General features: G+C 34.2%; 1 pseudogene; it reads right to left on the reverse strand.

Moving 5' to 3' along the window:
• Positions 1–1,074: 1,074 nt before the first annotated feature.
• Positions 1,075–24,523, reverse strand: part of LOC133681369 (uncharacterized) — a 28,545-nt pseudogene continuing 5,096 nt past the window's right edge.

A 24,523-nucleotide genomic window follows, 5' to 3' on the forward strand; every position in this document is an offset into this window, starting at 1 on the left:
GTTTTGGGGCATGTGGGTCACTAGGAATAAAACCGTGAGGCGTGGAAGCCGGGTTGGGCTGAGCCATAACGGATAATATTCTGCACAGGGAAGTGGGTCAGGCCTTACATATGGTATCAGAGCCGAGGATGGCTCGTTCTTAAGATGGGGGGATTGTAACATCCCACATCGAAAGAAGAGTGTCCAGTGTCCGGGCATCTTAAAGCAGTTGGTACCTAACTTTGTAGGACGCGTTTTAGGGCCTATGGGTCACTAGGAACAAAATCGTGAGGCGTGGAAGTCGGGTTAGGCTGAGCCATAATGGACAATATTCTGCAAGGGGGAGTAGGTCAGGCCTTATAAGTGTCCATTTTCAAATGAGAATTGGAGAAGAGATGCGAAGAAAGGAGAAAGAGCAAAGAATTGCACAAATATATACACAGATATCAGTTATTATGGGAAACTAAAAGAACCGACTTAAAAGTCACAGAGTACCATTATCCGCCATTTGATCGGGGTAAGAGAGACTAGAAAAACAAAATTCACACCAAAAGGAAACACAAAAAAACAATATGAGAAAAAAAAAATCAATCTTTATATACAGGATCACTCAATTCAATAGAGTCATTTTCAACTGAAAATTATCAAAGTAAACTTTCAAACGATGCCATTTACCTTGAAAACATTATCATTCTTTGGATTCTCGATATCACAGGCCTCATATGAATACACATGTTTCACAATAAAAGGACTGCTCCATCTTGATCTTAGTTTTCCAGGAAATAAATGGAGTAGAGAATTATAAAGCAAAACTTTTTGACTAACATTGAATGCTTTTCTCAGTATTTTCTTGTCATGAAATTCTTTGATTCTTGCTTTATGAATTCTTGAATTTTCATATGCATCATTTCTTATTTCCTCAAGCTCATTTATTTGTAATTTTCACAGCTGAGTAGCATCATCAAGGTTTGAATTGAAAGCTTTAATAGCCCAATAAGCTTTATGTTCAAATTCCACAAGCAAGTGACAAGATTTTCCATAGACTAACCTATAAGATAACATATCTAATGATGTTTTAAAAGCAATATGATAAGCTCAAAGTGCATCATTAAGTCTTAAAGACCAGTCCTTCCTATTAGGTTTCAATGTTTTTTCCAAGATTTGTTTGATCTCCCTATTAGCAAGTTCTACCTGTCCACTTGTCTGAGGGTGATAAGGGGTGGCAACTTTGTGTGTGATTCCATATTTCTTCATTAAAGACTCAAATGGCTTGTTGCAGAAATGTGTTCCACCATCACTTATCATGGCTCGAGGGATTCCAAATCGAGTCAAAATATTTTCTTTTAAAAACTTTATCACTATTTTGTGGTCATTGTTTCGACTTGGAATTGCCTCTATCCATTTTGAAACATAATCTACTATGACTAATATGTACAAGAAACCAAATGATGGAGGAAATGGACCCATGAAATCTATACCCCAACAGTCAAAGATCTCAATGACAAGAATATGATTTAAAGGCATCATGTGACGTTTTGAAATAGATTCTAACTTTTGACAATTTTCACAAGTCTTGTAGAATGCATGTGAGTCCTTGAACATGGTGGGCCATTAAAATCCACTTTGTAAGATTTTTGCAGTTGTCTTTCTTGATGAGAAATGAACCCCACATGCCTCAGAATGACAAAATTTAATGACACTACTTACCTCATTGTCAGGAATGCATCTTCAAAATATTTGATCAGGACAATATTTGAATAAATAAGGGTCATCCTAATAAAAGTTCTTCATTTCGTTCAAGAACTTTCTTTTGGCTTTGTTACTCCAATGAGCTGGCAATGGTCCTGAAACAAGAAAATTAACAATATTAGCAAACCAAGGCATTGTAGAGACAGAAAGTAAAGATTCATCAGGAAAGTAGTCATCGATTGGTGTGATGTCAGATTTCGAAACTGTTGTCAATCTTGACAAATGATCTGCGACAACATTTTCGGTGCCTTTCTTGTCTTTGATTGTGATATCAAATTCTTGAATTAACAAAATCCACCACACAAATATAGCCTTAGAATCCTTCTTAGAAAGAAGATATTTCAATGCTGCATGATCACTAAAAACAACAACAGGTGAGCCAACAAGATAAGTCCTGAATTTTTCACATGCAAATACTACTGCAAGTAATTCTTTTTCAGTGGTGGTGTAATTCATTTGAGCATTATTTAAAGTTTTACTTGCATAGTAAATCACATAAGGTTTCTTATCTTTTCTTTGTCCCAAGACAGCACCCACGACATAATCACTAGCGTCACATATTATTTCAAAAGGTAACGACCAATCAGGAGGTTGAATGACAGGAGCAGAAGTAAGCAAGTTTTTAAGTTTAACAAAGGCTTCTTCACAATGTTCAGTCCATTCAAAAATATTATCCTTTGTTAGAAGGTTACTCAATGGCTTAGATATTACACTAAAATCTTTGATAAACCTTCTATAAAAACCAGCATGTTCTAAAAATGATCTAACATCTTTAACAGATTTTGGTGTTGGTAAGTTGGCAATTAACTCGATTTTTGATTTGTCAACCTCAATTCCTATTGATGAAACAATGTGACCAAGTACAATGCTGTTTGTTGCCATAAAATGACATTTTTTCCAATTTAGTACAAGATTCTTCTCTTCAAACCTACTCAAAACCTTTTCTAAGTTAGTCAAACAATTATCAAATGAATCACCAAAAATAGAAAAATCATCCATAGAAATCTTAAGAAAACATTCAACCATATCACTGAATATGCTAAGCATGCATCTTTGAAATGTGGCTAGTGTATTACATAATCCAAAAGGCATCCTTTGATATGCAAAAGTACTGAATGGACGTGTAAAGGTAGTTTTCTCTTGATCTTCCAATGCAATTTCAATTTGGTTGTAACCTAAATAGCCATTTAGGAAACAATAAAATTCATGACCTGCAACTCTTTCTAGGATTTGATCCATGAAAGGTAAAGGAAAATGATCTTTTCTAGTAATTGAATTAAGTTTCCTATAGTCAATGCACATGCACCAACTAGTAATAGTCATAGTTGGAATAAACTCATTTTTCTCATTTGTTATCACAGTAACTCCAGACTTCTTAGGTACAACTTGTGTAGGACTTACCCATTTGCTATCAGAAATAGGATAAATGATTCCATTATCTAGAAGTTTAATGACTTCATTCCTCACTACTTCTTTCATATTAAGATTAAGCCTTCGTTGCATTTCTCTAGAAGGTTTAGCATTTTCCTCCAAATAAATCATGTGTGTGCAAATCAAAGGACTAATTCCTTTTATGTCAACTATGGTCCATCCTAATGCATTTGTGTGCATTTTCAGAGTTTGTAATAACTTACCTTCTTGATGTGCATTAAGTTTGGAAGAAATTATTATCGGAAAAGTTTCATTTTCTCCTAAAAATGAGTATTTGAGATTGAATGGTAATGACTTCAAATCAGGTTTTGGTGGTTGAATACTTGAAGGTACGGACTCAATTGATCATGGTGGCAATCCTTCAATTTGTGGTCTCCAATTACTTGCATTTGATTCTTCCTAAAAATAGATCATTTGCAAATCGTCAGATTCATCAATCTCAGTTTCACTGGAAGTGGTTTGAAATTGATCATGAACTAATTTTTCAATAAAATCCACTTCCTGTAAATCATTATCATCTCCAGGTTGCTTGCAAATGTTGAAAATATTTATCTCCAATGTCATGTTTCCAAATCATAACTTCATCAGTCCATTCCTACAATTAATCAATGCATTAGAAGTTGCAAGAAATGGATGTCCTAAAATAACAGGAATTGAATTACATGCTTCAACAGGTTGTGTATCCAAGACAACAAAATCCACAAGATAAATGAATTTATCAACTTGTACTAACACATCTTTAACTATTCCTCTAGGCACTTCTACAGATCTATCGGCAACTAAAAGAGTTACAGAAGTTAGTTTTAACTCACCTAGATTGAGACTCTGAAAGACTGAATATGGAAGTAAATTCACACTAGCTTTGACACGACCAAAAGATTGATGTCTTCTCCCAAGTGCAGGAGTGTCGAAGTAATAAATAACCCAGCAAGACCGGGGTCGAACCACAGGGAGGTTACTTATATAAATTATAAGCAACAATAATACTACAACAATAGTAACAACAATAACAACAACAACAACAACAACAATAATAATAATAATAATAATAATAATAATAGTGATAATAATAATAGTTAAGAAGAAGAGGAAGTTGATGAGAACTTTGAGATGAAAGATTAACGTAAGGATTAAACAATGATAACAACAAATGTCAAGGTTAGAGGATCCACTAATGGTATTTGAAACAAGTATAGTATAAACCCTTATTATTCAATTGGAAACCACACACAAGGAGGTTCCAATCAGATTATAAATTGTTAACATGATTACATTAGCTATCTTATTCGAATAATGCTAATACTTGTAAATGTTTTCAGGCATTCATGATTATAACTTATGTTAACAACAAATCAAGTTCCTTTCATAGCTCAGGTGTCGGTTATACCATACAGTATGGGCTATAAAAGTGCCAAGTATTTGTTGTACCAAGTGTTATACAACATAAATCTAGATTAACCATTTAACAAGCAAAGTATTAAAAGTGAACAAGATAACAAATATAAAGCATGTTAGTATCCAACATTAAGGTCCATGTTAAGTTTATATTATACTTATTCTTACACCATTAGTGTACCCTTTTCACCTTGACATAATTAACTTAGCTAGACATAATGAAAGAAAGAAACATAAATAAACAAGGAAAGGAAATGAAAAGCATAAGCAAGAGATTAATATAAGCAAAACTTAAGCATTACAAAATATAAAGAGCGAGCAAGAGCATGATCTTGATCTGAAAACCAAGATGCCTAAATACATGGCAAATGCCTCCTTTTATAGGCCAAAATTCGGAACTATTGATTTGTTGACTAATTGATGAGTGGGTGGCCACATCTTGACTTGGTGACAATTCTTATCTTCTTGTCTGCCAAAAATGTCATTGATGACGTCATAATTTGAACAAACTTGAATCATGAAAGTTCTAGGAAATTGTCTCATCTTTCCAGGGTAAAAATTTGAGATCATTTGGACTTCTAGAACTCGAGATATGGGCTCAACACTGAACAGTGTCTGGGCTGCAGGACAGATTCGGACTTCTTCGTTGTTGTTACAATTTGGACTTGAAAACGGCCTTTTTAAATCTTGGGCTCTACATGAAAGTTGTAGGCCTATGTCTTATCTTTCCATCCATATAAAATGGACCTAAATCCAAGATCTACAGCTCCAGATATGACCCAATTACCGAACAGTGTTCCAGTTTGGACTGCACCAGCATCTCTTTTCTAAGTTTGGCCATCTCTTTGTCCTTTCAATTTCAGTACTTCAACCCATCAATCAATTCTTTCATTTATGTGATAGACCTGCATTTAAGATGAATATTTACCATAAATTAAAGGTATCTTATATAATTAGATATGTTATTATAAAACATGCTTTAGTTAAGGAGTTATTGATACTTTAAGTGCAAAATGATGATATAAAACCTTGATAAAAATGCACTTTTAAGTACTAATCACACCCCCCAACCAGCTTATTACTAGTCCCTAGTAATTAAAGCGTTAAAGTAGAAAAACAATTTGCAAATTCCACAAAGCAAGGCATTCATCATTCAACTTCCATTAATCTATCCAGATAAACAAACTCTCATTAAATTTATATATCTGCTCAATATCTCTTAAACAAAATATTAATAAACCTTCCTTGTTATGTGCTCAATGTATGAAACATAGATGATGGGGCTTTTATTGGAAGAAAACAATATTTTTTTCTAATGTTTAAGGTTAACTTCCTTGGGTTGGGATTATTTTATTTTATTTTATTTTACTCTTTTTTTTTCTTTTTTTCTTTTTTTTTTTAATATCGATACATATAACTTAAAACACAATGCATCTTTAACCCATGTAACGAGCTTTCGGCTAATGACTCCCAGACCAGTTGATCTTAGGGCATTAGGTGTTGAGACACCCCTACGAGCTTAGTAACTCGGGTTGCAGATACTGATACGTAGATAGTGCAATGTTTGATTCCCTTAGGCTTTTCTCCTTAACCCATGTAACAAGCTTTGGGCCAATAGCTCCCAAGTCAGTTGACTTTAGGGTATTAGGTGTTAAAACACCCCTTCAGGCTTAATTGCTTAGGTTAGGGAGGCTACGAAATCAAACTTATCTACGTTTTTATTATCATCATTTTCTTTTTGTTTTTTTTTTGAAAATTATAGACTATCCCTATCCCTTAGTTGTTACCTTTAACAAAAGAACATAAATAATGTAATAATCCAATGTGCAACCCACAATCATATGTTAAAGTGTGTGTGTGAAAATGAAGGTTTAAGAATATTTGTTAAATGAGTATATGAGCAGAACCAAGTGATAACAATACGAGAGTTTGTAAACCTGAATATTTCAAGAAGTATTCGAATAGGCCTTGTTATGAATATTGCAAATAACCATTAGAAAATGTTTACTAAGATGCGTCTCAAGAGTCATTCCCCCTTACTCTGCCATCCTAGTAATAACAGTTTTGCCAAATGGTTTTTTAAAACAAAAACAGTTAGTTGGTTAGTTTTTTTTTTTTTTTTTTTAAATACTACTACCCTCTCCCCCCAATCAAAACGAGACATTGTCCTCAATGTCTTAAGGTAGAAAGATAGAGTATAGAAGACATCACCTGAAACAACGAACACTGACAAACCTGAAACACACTTAAACAAATATAAGAGATAACAAAACAGAAAAAAAAAATATTATGCTATTAATAAAACTGAAAGACATAAATTTTTACAAACTCAAACTCAAATCGTAGTTGTGATTGTGGCTCACATCTTCCCTTGGTTTTACGTCCAAGAACGGCTTAAACGCCCTCTATGGGTCGGGGATAGGCTTCCCATCTAGTTTTCTTAAAAACTGGCAAACAGGGTCTTTTTTAGTCAGATTCCCAAGACTAAGTCTATCATGTTCTTTATGAAAATGGGGCCATAAATCATGAATTGCACGATGCACATCTCCACTAGGATGCGTCTCAAGGGTCAACAAAAGATTATCTAAAGACCCCTTACTCAGGCCATCCTTAATGAATTGTATTTTATCTTCACGGTTTATAGATATCATTCCTAAAGAATGACATGTTGCATTACAAGTCCATCTGGCACATTTGTGACAGACTTTCAGTCGTTTTGCACGACGTTTCTTTGCAAAAGTGCTTTTACTTGTTCCAGGCATGTGTGAAATGAAAGAATTGGAGGACTCACCTGATAATCGGACCTTTGCTTCAATCAACCAACGAATATCTTCAGGAATTCCATGATCCATTAACAACTTCAATCTTGCACACCTAGCACGGTAAATTTTTGTAATCGCATTCTGAGGCAGAGCGGGAAAATACTTTCTCAATTTTTCAAGAGTGGTGTCCATTTTGAAATGAGAATTGGAGAAGAGATTCAAAGAAGAGAGAAAGAGCAAAGAATTGCACAAATATATACAGATATCAGTTATTATGGGAAACTGAAAGAACCGACTGAAGTCACGGAGTACCGTTGTCCGCCATTTGACCGGGATGAGAGACTAGTAAAACAAGAGTCACACCAAAAGGAAACACAAAAACAATGTGAGAAAAACAAAATAATCAAACTTTATCTACAGGATCATTCAAACCAATGGATTCATTTTCACTAGGAAAATTATCAAAGTAAGTTTTCAAACGATGTCCATTTCTCTTAGAAACATTATCATTCTTTGGATTCTCAATATCAAAGGCCCTATAAGGATACACATGTTTCTCAATAAATAGACCGCTCCATCTTGATCTTAACTTTCCAGGAAATAAATGGAGTCAAGAATTATAAAGCAAAACTTTTTGACCAGTATCAACTTTTTGACAATTTTCACAAGTTTTGCAGAATGCATGTGTGTCTTTGAACATGGTGGGCCAATAAAATCCATTTTGAAAGATTTTCGCAATGGTCTTTTTTGATGAGAAATGACTCCCACACGCTTCAGAATGACAAAATTTAATGACACTACTTACCTCATTGTCCGCAATGCATCTTTGAAATATTTGATCAGGACAATGTTTAAATAAGTTAGGGTCATCCCAATAAAATTTCTTCACTTCGTTCAAAAACTTACCTTTGTCTTCGGTACTCCAATGAGTTGGCAAGTCTCCTGAGGCAAGGAAATTGATATTTTTAGCAACCCAAGGCATTGAACTAAGAGAAAGTGATTTGTCAGGAAAGTAATCATCGGTTGGTGTGATGTTAGATATCGAATCTGTTGTCACTCTTGACAAAAGATTCGCATCAACATTTTCAATGCCTTTTTCATCCGTGATTTCTTCCTGAGAATAAGTCATTTGCAAATCTTCAAATTCATCAAACTCAGTATTACTCAAAGTAGATTCAAATTGATTATAAACCAATTCTTCAATAAAATCTACTTCTTGTAAATCATTATCATCTCGAGGTTGCTTGCAAATGTTGAAAATATTCATCTCCAATGTCATGTTCCCAAATGATAGCTTCATCAGTCCATTCCTACAATTAATCAATGCATTAGAAGTTGCAAGAAATGGACGTCCTAAAATAACAGGAAATGAATTGCATGCTTCAACAGGTTGTGTGTCCAAGACAATAAAATCCACAGGATAAATGAACTTATCGACTTGTACTAACACATCTTCAACTATTCCTCTAGGCAGTTTTACAGATCTATCGGCAAGTAAAAGAGTTACAGAAGTTGGTTTTAACTCACCTAGATTGAGACTTTGAAAAACTGAATATGGAAGTAAATTCACACTAGCTCCAAGATCAAGTAAGGCTCTTTCAATTTTATGTTCTCCAATAAAGCAAGAAATTGTAGGACAACCAGGGTCTTTATATTTCAAAGCATTATTGTTCTGAAGAATGGCACTTACTTGTTCGGCTGAAAAGGCTTTCTTTTTCACATTCAGTTTTCTCTTCACAGTGCACAGATCTTTCAAAAATTTAGCATAAGAAGGAACCTGTTTAATAGCATCCAACAAAGGTATATTGATCCTTACTTGTTTGAAAGTTTCAAAGATTTCAGAGTTGTGATTGACTTTCCTTTGTTTAGTCATGGCATGGGGAAATGGAAGTGCTGGCGGAGAATCAGTTTTTTCTTTGCAATGATCAGATTCAACCCCTTCCTTACCCTCAGAGATTGACTCATCATCATTCTCACAAGGTTCAAGAATAGGTTTTTCAATAACCTTACCACTACGAAGAGTGATGACTGATTTTACGTGATCCATGTGTTGGCTTCCAGAACTACTTGCATTTACATTGTATTGCCCCTTTGGATTTTGTTGTGGTTGAGATGGAAACTTACCTTTCTCTTGGAAACTGAGAGCAGATGTGAACTTTGCAAGAGTATCTTTAAAATCTGTCATGCTTTGAGCAAGTTGAGTGTTAATTGCCTCTTGCTTTTCCATAAATGCATGCAATGTTTCCTCAAGATTTCTTCTAGGAGGGGGAGCATAAGGAGGTGCATATCCATGAGAATTTTGGAAATTATGATGTGCTTGAAACGATGGCTGTGAAGTTTGAGCATTATTGTTCTCACTCTTCCAACTGAAATTTGGATGATTTCTCCAACCAGGGTTATATGTTTGCGAATATGGGTTATGATTGGGCCTTTGAAAACTGTTTAATGCATGGGCTTGTTCATAGAGACATTCTTTAAAAGAAGGCAAGGTTGGACAGTCATTGGTTGAATGTTCGTTGGTTTCACAGATTTGGCATGCAATGTCTTGAACAGATTTTAATTGACCACTCTTTTTTAATTCTAGTGCCTCAACCTTTCTAGCTAAAGATGCAAACTTGGCTTGGAGGTCATGATCTTCCCTAAGGTTGTACATACCTCCACTAGATGTATGAGGTTGGGTTTTACTTGGTGCCTCATAAGTACCTGTGGTGTCCCAATTTTGCGCATTTTCAGCTAGCAAGTCTAGGTATTCCATTGCTTCATTAGGGTCTTTATCCTCAAAAGTTCCATTGCACATTAATTCAACCATTTGCCTATCTCTAGGAGTTAACCCTTCATAAAAATGTGAAACTAATCTCCATGTTTCAAAACCATGATGGGGGCAAGTATTAAGCAAGTCTCGATACCTATCCCAACATTGGTAAAATGTTTCTCCTGGTTTTTGAGAGACAGTAATGATTTGTCTTTTGAAAGAGTTTGTTCTGTGGGATGGAAAAAACTTCTTTAAAAATTGTTGTTGCATTTCATCCCAAGCACGAATGGATCCTGGTCTCAAATTTTGTAGCCATGTTTTAGTTTTATCTTTTAATGAAAAAGGAAAAAGCTTTAATCTAATGGTGTTCATGCTACAATTTGAGTCATTATACATGTTGCAAACCTCCTCAAATTCCCTTAAATGCAAGTATGGATTTTCTAAATCTAAGCCATGAAAAGATGGTAAAAGTTGAATAATGCCTATCTTAAAATTAAAATGAGATGCATCAGGAGGAAAAACTATGCATGAGGGTGCACTTGTTCTTGTGGGATTCATGTGGTCTCTAAGAGTTCTAACCCGAATATTCTCATTATTCTCATTATGAAGCGATTGGTTATCTTCTTCAGCCATATTTTCTGAAAATGATGAGGATACCCTACAAAGTCTACCACTTAATGTACGTGACCACACTCTCATGCACGTGTAAGAAGAGAATAAAAGGAAGAAGAAAATAAAAGAAAGAGAAACAAAACAAAAGAAACAAAGTTAGATACAAGAAAAGAGAAAAGAGAAAAGGGAAAATAAAATAAATACTATAATTTGTACAAGAATTTACCTCCCCGGCAACGGCGCCAAAAACTTGACACGACCAAAAGATTGATGTCTTCTCCCAAGTGCAGGAGTGTCGAAGTAATAAATAACCCAGCAAGACCGGGGTCGAACCACAGGGAGGTTACTTGTATAAATTATAAGCAACAATAATACTACAACAATAGTAACAACAATAATAACAACAACAACAACAACAACAACAATAATAATAATAGTGATAATAATAATAGTGAAGAAGAAGAGGAAGTTGATGAGAACTTTGAGATGAAAGATTAACGTAAGGATTAAACAATGATAACAACAAATGTCAAGGTTAGAGGATCCACTAATGGTATTTGAAACAAGTATAGTATAAACCCTTATTATTCAAGTGGAAACCACACACAAGGAGGTTCCAATCAGATTATAAATTGTTAACATGATTACATTAGCTATCTTATTCGAATAATGCTAATACTTGTAAATGTTTTCAGGCATTCATGATTATAACTTATGTTAACAACAAATCAAGTTCCTTTCATAGCTCAGGTGTCGGTTATACCATACAGTATGGGCTATGAAAGTGCCAAGTATTTGTTGTACCAAGTGTTATACAACATAAATCTAGATTAACCATTTAACAAGCAAAGTATTAAAAGTGAACAAGATAACAAATATAAAGCATGTTAGTATCCAACATTAAGGTCCATGTTAAGTTTATATTATACTTATTCTTACACCATTAGTGTACCCTTTTCACCTTGACATAATTAACTTAGCTAGACATAATGAAAGAAAGAAACATAAATAAACAAGGAAAGGAAATGAAAAGCATAAGCAAGAGATTAATATAAGCAAAACTTAAGCATTACAAAATATAAAGAGAGAGCAAGAGCATGATCTTGATCTGAAAACCAAGATGCCTAAATACATGGCAAATGCCTCCTTTTATAGGCCAAAATTCGGAACTATTGATTTGTTGACTAATTGATGAGTGGGTGGCCACATCTTGACTTGGTGACAATTCTTATCTTCTTGTCTTCCAAAAACGTCATTGATGACGTCATAATTTGAACAAACTTTAATCATGAAAGTTCTAGGAAATTGTCTCATCTTTCCAGGGTAAAACTTTGAGATCATTTGGACTTCTAGAACTCGAGATATGGGCTGAACACTGAACAGTGTCTGGGCTGTAGGACAGATTCGGACTTCTTCGTTGTTGTTACAATTTGGACTTGAAAACGGCCTTTTTAAATCTTGGGCTCCACATGAAAGTTGTAGGCCTATGTCTTATCTTTCCATCCATATAAAACGGACCTAAATCCAAGATCTACAGCTCCAGATATGACCCAATTACCGAACAGTGTTCCAGTTTGGACTGCACCAGCATCTCTTTTCTAAGTTTGGCCATCTCTTTGTCCTTTCAATTTCAGTACTTCAACCCAACAATCAATTCTTTCATTTATGTGATAGACCTGCATTTAAGATGAACATTTACCATAAATTAAAGGTATCTTATATAATTAGATATGTTATTATAAAACATGCTTTAGTTAAGGAGTTATTGATACTTTAAGTGCAAAATGATGATATAAAACCTTGATAAAAATGCACTTTTAAGTACTAATCAAGCTTCAAGATCAAGTAAAGTTTTTTCAATTTTATGTTCTCCAATAAAGCATGAAATTGTAGGACAACCAGGGTCTTTATATTTCAAAGCATTATTGTTTTGAAGAATGCCACTTACTTGTTCGGCTAAAAAGGCTTTCTTTTTCACATTCAATTTTCTCTTCACAGTGCACAAATCTTTAAAAAATTTAACATAAGAAGGTACTTGTTTAATAGCATCCAACAAAGGTATATTGATCCTTACCTACTTGAAAATTTCAAAGATTTCAGAGTTGTGATTGACTTTCATTTATTTGGTCATGGCAAGAGGAAATGGAAGTGCTGGCGGGGAATCAATCTTTTCTTTGAAATGTTTAGATTTAACCCTTTCCTTACCCTCAGAGATTGACTCATCATCTTTCTCACAAGGTTCAAGAGTGGGTTTTTTAATAACCTTACTGCTTGACCGCTTTTTATGTTCGGCTTGTTTTAACTCGCAAGTGCACGAGTGTGCGATGTCGCAAGTGCACGAGTGTGCGATGTAGCAATTAACTCGGTAAGATCGAGGTCATATCCACAGAGAGCTAGATCTAGAAATTAAGCTAGGTAACAAAAAAAACTCAAGAGAAATTAAATTAACAATAACTTGGTTGAAAATAATTGATGGATTTGTTTTCAAAGATGAAAAAGTGTAAATAGATTTTAAATGACAAGAAAAAGTAAGTCTTGGTCCAAATCAATTTTAATGGTGATGTATTGGTGATTCCTTCAACATATATAAGATAACTCAACCTAATATCAACGATGGTGATATTAGATCGGAAGATATTACAATGAAGTTTAAAAAGATGAAGATTGATTATTGCTTAAGAATGAATAAGTACTTTCATATTAAGTAAGACATTGAATCAAGCAATCTCTATACCAAAACTAAGGTTTGTGCATAAAAAATTCAAGATTATAACATTACCTAAATGATTTCTAAAATTTCTTTACAATAATAAACATTCATGAAGAAAATGAAAAGATAGACATTAAGATTCATTCATATCTTAAAGAACTCACCTCAAACACCATCATCCTTGATTTGGATCCAAGAAGGAGATTAGCCAACCATGATTATATGTAATAACATTTTAATAAATATGAAATAACTTAAATCAAACTGAAATAATAAGTTTTACAATCTAAAGAACCGAAATCTATAAAGAAGAACACAACACAATTGCAGTAAAAATTCGGACACAAATCTGACTCTAACTTTGAACAGCAATTCGACCCTCTTAGAAGCCTCCTTTGGAGATGGCTATTAGAGACATATTTATAGGCCATTCTGTTAGCTTTCTAGATCATTAAAGAACAGCTCATTTGGACATCTGAGTCAAACGTTATGGGCAAAACACCAAAAGGTGTTCTGGAAAATCAAACCAGGCCAGCTTGGAGAACACTTTGGTGCACGTTTTTCTTCCTCCTTTATGAGTTGTCTCTTTCTTCTTTTTACCCAAAATAATGTCACAATGTCCCCTCTAGCTTTCCATCCATGTGCTTGCCCTCTTGGATCAATGAATTACCCAAATAAATCAAATGTTATTTGTTGTGTGGACATGTAGGATCATGGATTGTGTTTGGGCTGATTTGGAAGGTGATTTGGGGCTGATTTGGGGCTGAATTTAAGCATCAAATAAGGATACAAATGTACCTATTATTTGGGCTAAGATTGACATTGAAACCTCGAGTATTTGATGGTTGAAGTTTGCACACAACATAAGGCATGTTTGGGCTTGAAATAGATCATATGATATTCTTTTCTAGAATTGGACTAGAATTGATTTTTGGGGCAAATTTGGAGCACTTATTTGAACCAAGATTTGCTTCAATCTTCAACTAAATTTCTCTTCAATTCTTTGTTCCGAATTCTGACGTTGAATTTTCTGAAATAATTCATTTAAGCTCCAAAAACCTATCGAAACATTAAAAGAAACTTCATTATTAAAAAGCACATCAATTATTATAAAAAACCCAAATAAAAATAATAAATACATATGTAAAATACGAGACTTAATGATACTTTTGATGCACAATCACACCCCCCAACTTAGATTTTGCTAGTCCTCAAGCAAAACAAAACATAAAACCTTTGAAATAAAAAGAATAATAATAACATAATTAGGCTTGACTGATCACACTTAACGGACCTATCATGCAAACATTGGTATCTTTAACTTAGGGTACACAATAACGAATAAAGAAAAATAAGCATACTTACATTCTCTAAATCAAACATCCATACAAAATTCCAAATTCAATCGTATTTATCATGCAACCAACATAATTGATTCACGCGAAAACTCAACTCGTAATCTTCCCTTTTTACTACTACAAACAAAGTAGCAAACTAGAGAAATATCTATACATATTTTTTTCTTTTTTTTCTTTTTTTTTTGAAGATATTATTTATTCTTTTTCTTTAAGTGGTCACTTCCCTTTTGACGCGAATACAAACATTTGTGATGAATGCACCCGGTTACTCACAAAGTCACAAACTTAAAGTGCTTTGCATACTCATATTTCAAGCTGTCGTTTGACGTAAAGATCAACATTTGTGATGAATACCCCTAGTTACTTAGCAACTCAAAACATTGGAGTAGATAGAACTTTGTACACATTTGTGTAATAATGATTACTCTATTTACTTAAACCTTGTTTAGGACTAGATCAAAAGGGATGATCACAAGTAAAGCATCACACTCATCTTTCATGCATAATCGCACAACTCACACAACTTTTACAAGGAAAGATGTACTTCAATAATCTTAAGAAAAAAGTATGCTATATCTTGCTTTATAAGATATTATCTATCCCAAATTAAAGCATGCAATGTTCAACACAATAATGAATCCAAAAATGTAATGTTGATCCTAAACAAGACTCGTTCACATACGAATGTGATTTTTTTTTTCTAACAAGCATGGTCATCTCAAGCATTCAACATAATCAAATATCTAAAATTAAGTTTTACATTATCCTCAATGTAAAAAAAAAGGAAAGAGAAGAAAAGTATAAAGATTAGAAAACTGTTACTCCCCTTTTGTTCTCAAGGATGAATGTCTGATTGATTTGGACATGAGCTGACTTCTTGCTTGATTTTTTTTTTACCTGCATATCACAACTAAAAGAAAACATTAAATTTTTTTTTTTTGAAAATAAAGAACCTCACACCCCCCAACTTAAAATAATGCATTGTCCCTAATGCATGAACAAGAAAATATAAGAGATGGAAGAAAGAGAAAAAAAATAAAAAAATATGAAAAAATAAAAATAAAAACTCATTACTTCTGATACCACAATGGTATTGGATCTTCAAGATCCAATGTCTCAACTTCAGCCACAAAGTTTTCAAGATAAGGTTTCAATCGATGACCATTTACTTTGAAAACATTTCTATTCTTAGGATTTTCTACCTCAAATGCACCATGCTCAGATATGGATTTAATCACAAATGGACCAATCCATTTTGTCCTCAACTTCCCAGGAAAGACATGTAATCGTGAATTATACAAGAGAACCTTTTGACCAACATGAAAGGATTTTCTAAGAATATGTTTATCATGCAAGGTTTTCATCTTATGTTTTGAAATTTTTGCATTTTCAAATGCATCACTTCTCAGTTCATCTAATTCATCCAATTGAAGCTTTCTATTTTTTCCAACCTCGTTTTCATTATCATTGAATTGTCGGATGGCCCAATATGCACGGTGCTCAATCTCAACAGGGAGATGACAAGGCTTTCCATAAACTAGCCTATAAGGAGACATTCCTAAAGAGGTCTTGTAAGCAGTGCGATATGCCCACAAATCATCAACTAGTCATAGGGACCAATCTTTACGGTTTGGATTGACTGTTTTCTCTAGAATGTTCTTGATCTCCCTATTTGCCAACTCAGCTTGGCCACTAGTTTGTGGATGATAGGGGGTACTGACCTTGTGAATTACACCATATTTTCTCATCAAAATCCCAACGGGCTTGTTACAAAAATGTTTTCCCCCATCACTAATCATAGCCTGGGGCATGCCAAAACAAGAGAAAATGTTTTCTTTCAAGAATTTGACCACAACTCGATGGTCATTAGTTCGAGATGCAATGGCCTCCACCCATTTAGACACATAATCAACAGCTACAAGGATGAATTGGTAACCAAATGAACTTGGAAAAGGTCCCATGAAATCAATCCCCCAACAATCAAATATTTCCAAAACAAAAATGGGGTTTAGGGGCATCATGTTACGCCTAGTGAGGTTACCTAGTCGTTGGCATCGGTCACATGCAACACAGAAGGCATGGACATCTTTGAACATGGTGGGCCAATAAAAACCACACTGCAAGATCTTAGCAGTGGTTTTCTTGGAAGAGAAATGCCCACCACAGGCTAATGCATGACAAAAATTAATGACACTTGGAATTTCATGATCAGGGATGCACCACCTCACAATTTGGTCAGGACAGTATTTAAATAGGTAGGGGTCATCCCAAAAAAAAGATGAAGTTTAAAAAGATGAAGATTGATTATTGCTTAAGAATGAACAAGTACTTTCATATTAAGTAAGACATTGAATCAAGCAATCTCTATACCAAAACTAAGGTTTGTGCATAAAAAATTCAAGATTATAACATTACCTAAATGATTTCTAAAATTTCTTTGCAATAATAAACATTCATGAAGAAAATGAAAAGATAGACATTAAGATTCATTCATATCTTAAAGAACTCACCTCAACCACCATCATCCTTGATTTGGATCCAAGAAGGAGATTAGCCAACCATGATTATATGTAATAACATTTTAATAAATATGAAATAACTTAAATCAAACTGAAATAATAAGTTTTACAATCTAAAGAACCGAAATCTATAAAGAAGAACACAACACAATTGCAGTAAAAATTCGGACACAAATCTGACTCTAACTTTGAACAGCAATTCGACCCTCTTAAAAGCCTCCTTTGGAGATGGCTATTAGAGACATATTTATAGGCCATTCTGTTAGCTTTCCATATCATTAAAGAACAGCTCATTTGGACATCTGAGTCAAAAGTTATGGGCAAAACACCAAAAGGTGTTATGGAAAATCAAACCAGGCCAGCTTGGAGAACACTTTGGTGCACGTTTTTCTTCCTCCTTTATGAGTTGTCTCTTTCTTCTTTTTACCCAAAATAATGTCACAATGTCCCCTCTAGCTTTCCATCCATGTGCTTGCCCTCTTGGATCAATGAATTACCCAAATAAATCAAATGTTATTTGTTGTGTGGACATGTAGGATCATGGATTGTGTTTGGGCTGATTTGGAAGGTGATTTGGGGCTGATTTGGGGCTGAATTTAAGCATCAAATAAGGATACAAATGTACCTATTATTTGGGCTAAGATTGACATTGAAACCTCGAGTATTTGATGGTTGAAGTTTGCACACAACATAAGGCATGTTTGGGCTTGAAATAGATCATATGATATTCTTTTCTAGAATTGGACTAGAATTGATTTTTAGGGCAAATTTGGAGCACTTATTTGAACCAAGATTTGCTTCAATCTTCAACTAAATTTCTCTTCAATTCTTTGTTCCGAATTCCGACGTTGAATTTTCTGAAATAATTCATTTAAGCTCCAAAAACCTATCGAAACATTAAAAGAAACTTCATTACTAAAAAGCACATCAATTATTATAAAAAACCCAAATAAAAATAATAAATACATATGTAAAATAAGAGACTTAATGATACTTTTGATGCACAATCACTTACCACTACGAAGAGTGATGACTGATTTGACTTGATCTATGTGTTGGCTTCAAGAACTACTTGCATTTGCATTGTATTGCCCCTTTGGATTTTGTTGTGGTTGAGATGGAAACTTACCTTTCTCTTGAAAACTAAGAGCATATGTGAACTTTGCAAAAGTATCTTTAAAATCTATCATGCTTTGAGCAAATTGAGTGTTGATTGTCTCTTGCTTTTCAATGAATACATGCAATGTTTTCTCAAGATTTCTTTTATGAGGTGAAGCATAAAGAGGTGCATATCCATGAGAATTTTGGAAATTATGGTGTGCTTGAAACAATGGTTGTGAAATTTGTGCATTATTGTTTTCACTCTTCTAACTAAAATTTAGGTGATTTCTCCAACCATGGTTGTATATTTGCGAGTATGGGTTATGATTGGGCCTTTGGAAACTATTTAAAGCATAGGCTTGTTCATGGAGGCATTCCTTGAAAGAAGGCAAAGTTGGACAGTCATTGGTTGAGTGTTTATTGGTTTCACAGATTTGACACACAATGTCTTGAACAGATTTTAATTGACAACTCTTTTTCAATTCTAGTGCCTCGATTTTTCTAGCTAAAGATGCAAACTTGGCGTGGAGGTCATAATCTTCCCTAAGATTGTACATTCCTCCACTAGATGTATGAGGTTAAGTTTTACTTAGTGCCTTATAAGTGCATATAGCGTCCTAATTTTGAGCATTTTCAGTTAGCAAGTCTAGGTACTTCATTGCTTTATTAGGGTTTTTATCTTCAAAAGTTTCATTGCACATCAATTCCACCATTTGTCTATCTTTAGGTTTTAACCCTTTATAAAAATATGAAACCAATCTCCACGTTTCAAAACCATGATGAGGGCAAGTATTAAGCAAGTCTCAATACCTATCCCAACATTGGTAAAATGTTTCTCCTAGTTTTTGAGTGAAAGTGGTGATTTGTCTTTTGAAAGAGTTTGTTATGTGAGATGGAAAAATTTCTTTAAAAATTATTGTTGCATTTCATCCCAAGCACGAATAGATCCTGACTTAAGATTTTGTAGCCATGTTTTAGCTTTATCTTTTAATGAAAAAGGGAAAAGCTTTAATCTGATGGTGTTCATGCTACAATTTAAGTCATTATAGGTGTTACAGACTTCTTCAAATTCTCTTAAATGCAAGTATAGATTTTCTAGATCTAAGTCATGAAAAGAAGGTAAAAGTTGAATAATGTCTGACTTAAAATTAAAATGAGATGCATTAGGGGGGGAAACTATGCATGAGGGTGCACTTGTTCTTGTGGGATTCATATGGTCTCGAAGTGTTCTAACTCGATCCTTCTCATTATTTTCATTATAAACCGACTGGTTATCTTCTTCGGTCATATTTTCTGAAAATGATGAGGATACCCTACAAAGTCTACCATTTAATGTACATGACCAAAAACTTGACACGATCAAAAGATTGATGTCTTCTCCCAAGTGTAGGAGTCTCGAAGTAATAAATAACCGGACAAGACCGGGGTCGAACCACAGGGAGGTTAACTGTATAAACTACAAATAGAGAAATAGATAATAACAGAAAAGGAGTTGAAAAGAGCTTTGAGATGTTATATTGATCTAAGGATTTAAACAAATATAAAACAATTGTCAAGTAGAGGATCCACTAATGGTATTTCAAACAAGTATAGTATAAACTCTTTTTATTACTCAACTGGAAACCACACACAAAGGAGATTCCAATCGGATTATAAGTTATTAACATGATTACATTAGTTATCTTATTCAAATAATGCTAATACTTATAAATGTTGTCAGGGATTCATGATTATAACTTATGTTAACAATAAATCAAGTTCCTTTCATAGCACAGGTGTTGGTTATACCATATAGTTGGGCTATGAAAGTGCCAAGTATTTATTGTACCAAGGGTTATACAACATAATTCTAGATTAATGACACGACCAAAGATTGATGTCTTATCACAAGTGCAAGAGTGTCGAAGTAATAAATAACCCGGTAAGACCGGAGTCGAACCACAGGGAGGTGAACTATATAAATTATAAATAAAAGAAAAGATTTGAAAAGAGCTTTGAGATGTGATATTGATGTAAGGATTTAAACAAAGATAAAACAATTATCAATTGTCAATGTCGAACTTGCCAACTAACTAAATAGAAAACAAAATACTAGTCTTTACACCCCGTTGCCCGTTCCCACTTGCCTTTGGCAAGATGTAAGTATGGATTTTGTTCTTGGGCTTCCACGTACTGCAAAGAAACATGATTCCATTTTTGTGGTTATCGACCGCTTCTCTAAGAGGGTCCATTTTATTCCTTGTACTAAGACCACAGATGCTTCCAGAGTTGCGAAACTCTATTTTGACAAGATTGTTAAGTTGTATGGTCTTCCTCATACCATAGTTTCGGATAGGGATGTTAGATTTATAAGTTATTTCTGGAAAATCCTTTGGCATATGGTGGGAACCAAATTGAAGTTTTCTACCGCTTACCACCCCCAAACTGATGGGCAAACTGAGGTGGTTAACAAGAGTTTAGGCAAACTTTTGAGGTGTCTAATGAGTGATCATAATAGGAATTAGGATCTGATTCTTCCTACGGCCCAGTTTGCCTATAATAGCTCTATCAATAAGTTAATAGGCATGAGTCCCTTTGAAGTTATGCATGGTTACAAGCCTAGGAAACCTTTAAACCTTCTTCTCATGTCTTAATGCTAGAGTGTCTGAGTCAGCCAAGTCTTTTGCATGTAGAATTCAGGATTTGCGTATTGAGATCACTAAACAGATTCAAGCAACTAAAGCACAATATAAACTTCAAGCCAATTTACATAGATGACATAATGAGTTTAATGTGGGAGACTATGTTATGATACGGATTAGACTCGAGCGGTTTCCTTCGGGAACTAATCGAAAATTGCATGCACATAGTGCAGGGCCTTTCAAAGTGCTACAACGAGTTAGTCCAAATGCTTATGTTCTTGATTTACCACATGATTTTGGCATTAGCTCTACATTTAACATTGAGGATCTAGTTGCATACCATAGGCCACTTTCTATTCCAAATGATCCATTTGAGATACCACTTAAATCCCCTTCTGATGCTCCTATTGAAACATCTATCTCTTTCACCTTGACATCAGCACAAAAGGATAATATTGATGCTATTCTGGATGAACAAGTTGTTTTTAACAAGAATGGTGAGGTTCAACAGTTTCTAATTCGCTGGATGGGCCGACCTAATTCAGATTGCACTTGGATCACTAGAGATACTTTGCAGCAGATTGATACAGATCTTTAAAAGTACTATCCGAGTCGGTCAGTGCTACAGTCGACGGGGTCAAGTTTCTCCAACTTCAGGAGAGTTGGTGGGGACACCAGACCCGCACCGCAAATTACACAGGTATATAGATGGAGATGATGTAGGATCGATGGCCCAGTCTGTCACTCTTTGGTTGGGAGACTAAGCTCATGTGGGCCTATCTCATTATTTATTTTATTTATTTATTTATTTGAAATTATTTATTTTAAACAGTTTGATTTGATGAGTTAAGTCTAATAGTGAGATGTTTTAGGGTTTTACTATTTATATATTTCTCTGTCACTTTGTGAGACAGTTTTGATGATTAATGAAAATATTTGCAGACTTTGCATATCTTCAATCTCCATTCTTCTCTTCCTTTGCTTTTACTTCTTAGCCTTTTTTCTAAAAGCTTCTTTTTTTTTTTTGCTTTAATTCTTATTATTTATTATCCCGCATAAGGATATCTTCTCAATTTTCTATTGTGCTTATTTGAGTTCATATTTCTCTTTTTTAGACCTTAAAACTACATTGATGGCCTGAATTGACCATGTCTTGATACCCTATAGCATCCTTTGTTTTTTTCTTTTTTGAATTTATTTCCTTTGGTTTTTGCATCTGAAACTGGAATGTCTATAAAAAAAAATTATTTATTACAAGAAGAAAATATGGGATGCTCAGTTTCCATTCTAAGGGTTATTGAATGGGGGATGTTGGAAGTGGAACTGTAAGTGGTTTAATTGTTTCAAAAGTTGCTTACAGACAAGGGCCAGATACTCATTTTGCCTTCCATGTAAATTTTGGACTTGCATGTTGCTACAGTGAACAAACTTAAAATGTATAAATTTGGTTGAGAGTATAGCATCAGAAAACTGGTATTTGTACAGTACCTATTAATTCCCTGTTTACGTTGCACAGTTAACTATTACAAGCATTACATTACTTTTAATAGCTCTGTTAATAAGATTAATTTGTGATAAATTTATTTTCCATGCCTTAATCCATTTTGGATTTGCTACGTGAAATGATGATGCTTTTTTTCTAATTTTTGGGTTTCAGATTTGGGCTGACAGCTGTTTACCTTGTTATCATTCAGTATTTTACAAAGATTGGTGGAAAGATATCAGTGAAACCCATACAGTACGAAGACATTGAAAACACAGAATATCAGGCTGACAGCTTGGTCTACAAAGTTATTAGTGCAAATTGAATCCATTTGCTTTTCATTCTCCCTACAGTAGAGCTTTACTTAAAGGATTCATTTTATGTTGCACGTGTTTGGTCTTTATTTTATGCAGTCATATATTGGAGTTTTCTACCATGCCCTTTTGCATCGCAGCTTTATGACCCTTCGCCGGGTTTTGGTTCAGCGCGTGAATCATCTATCAGTTATAGAACAGTTGCTTCTGTTTCTCTCTGGTTTTGCAAATTACCGTTGACCTCCTTCATTGTATTGTATGCTGTTGAAATTAAATTTCTTATTCCAGGTGTTGGAAAAATTCACTGCCCTGTCTCAAATACAGCTTTAAAAAATATATTGCAGTTTGGAGAGCCTTTGCCACGTATTTTACCTCTCTTCAACATGGAGTATTAAAATAAATATTAACTTAAATTCAAGGACCATGGCTTAACACGTCTTCTTTTTTAAGAAACAGGAAAAACCGGGAGAATGGGTCATTGAATGGAAAGATCCAGTTCAATTCCAAGGTGGAGAAAGAGTACCAAAACCGACATATTCTGCACGTGTTGTTGAGGAACTGGAAGTTGTCCTTTTTTATGGTTATATACTAAACATTTGTATATGTTATGACATTATACCATTAAACAGTTTTACCAATGGAATAATTCTATCGGTTTAAAGCATGAACCATGTTAGTAAAATTATTATCGACGGTATCACCGACGGCATTAGTCCATCGGTATACTAATTGTCGGTAATTTTCATTTCCGTCGCTAATTTTGTCGTGAATAAAAACACTATTTTGCTCGCTATGATATTGCAGTTCGATGACCTCTTCCAATCTACCGTAGTAGTCAACTTCAAACTCACTAGAAGTTGATCCCTTAATACAAACACCGTTGTTGTATGTCTTTCTTCCATGCCGGTATTCTTCTGTATGAAAGACATATCCATTGACAAATACTCGTTATAGCACTTGACTTTTCTTTCAAGGCCCATGCTTAGTAAAGACAGTGAAATAGCAGCACTACCTCCCATTTGATAAACCTTATAAATTAAATACAACAATAATTAAAAAATGGATATTATGTAATATTGACGTACAATTAATTACATTGCAATAGATAATGAGTTTGTGATAGGACTTACATGTGTTCTAAACCATGTGGCAAATTGTTCATTTTCTAATTGAAAGATCTAGAATTCGGTCAGTTGTGCGTTATTGGATAGTAAGTATCGTCGATGTTGCCTGCAAAGTTGTTCCAAATTATATGAGTTTATGGTATCACAAAACATAAATAGTACTCTCTTGACAAAGTTTAAGTCGAACATTTACTTACTTAATAAAAGGTCTCAGCTCATCACAGTTAAATAGGACATAATTGTGTGCTTGTCTGAACTCTATTTCAAACAAATATCTTCCCCTCATGGCATTTTTAGGTGTGGGTCGTCCAGGATTGGAGAATATTGACAAGTTCCCACTTGAAGGCAATTCACCACCAACATCATGTCGTGGAACACGGTTGATCCTCGTTCTCAAATGAAGTTCGAAATAGTATGAGATAAATGTTGAGATCTCCTCAACAATATAGGCCCACATATTGACGCCTCAACATGCGCCTTGTTCTTAACCTTTTTTCTAAGATTGAACAAGTACCTGCATATATATATATATATATATATATATATATATATATATATATATATATATATATCAATTAAAAAAACATTTAATTATGAATTACATAGCTCCTGT

Source organism: Populus nigra, chromosome 1, assembly GCF_951802175.1.
Source record: "Populus nigra chromosome 1, ddPopNigr1.1, whole genome shotgun sequence".
In the NCBI taxonomy this organism is placed as follows: domain Eukaryota; kingdom Viridiplantae; phylum Streptophyta; class Magnoliopsida; order Malpighiales; family Salicaceae; genus Populus; species Populus nigra.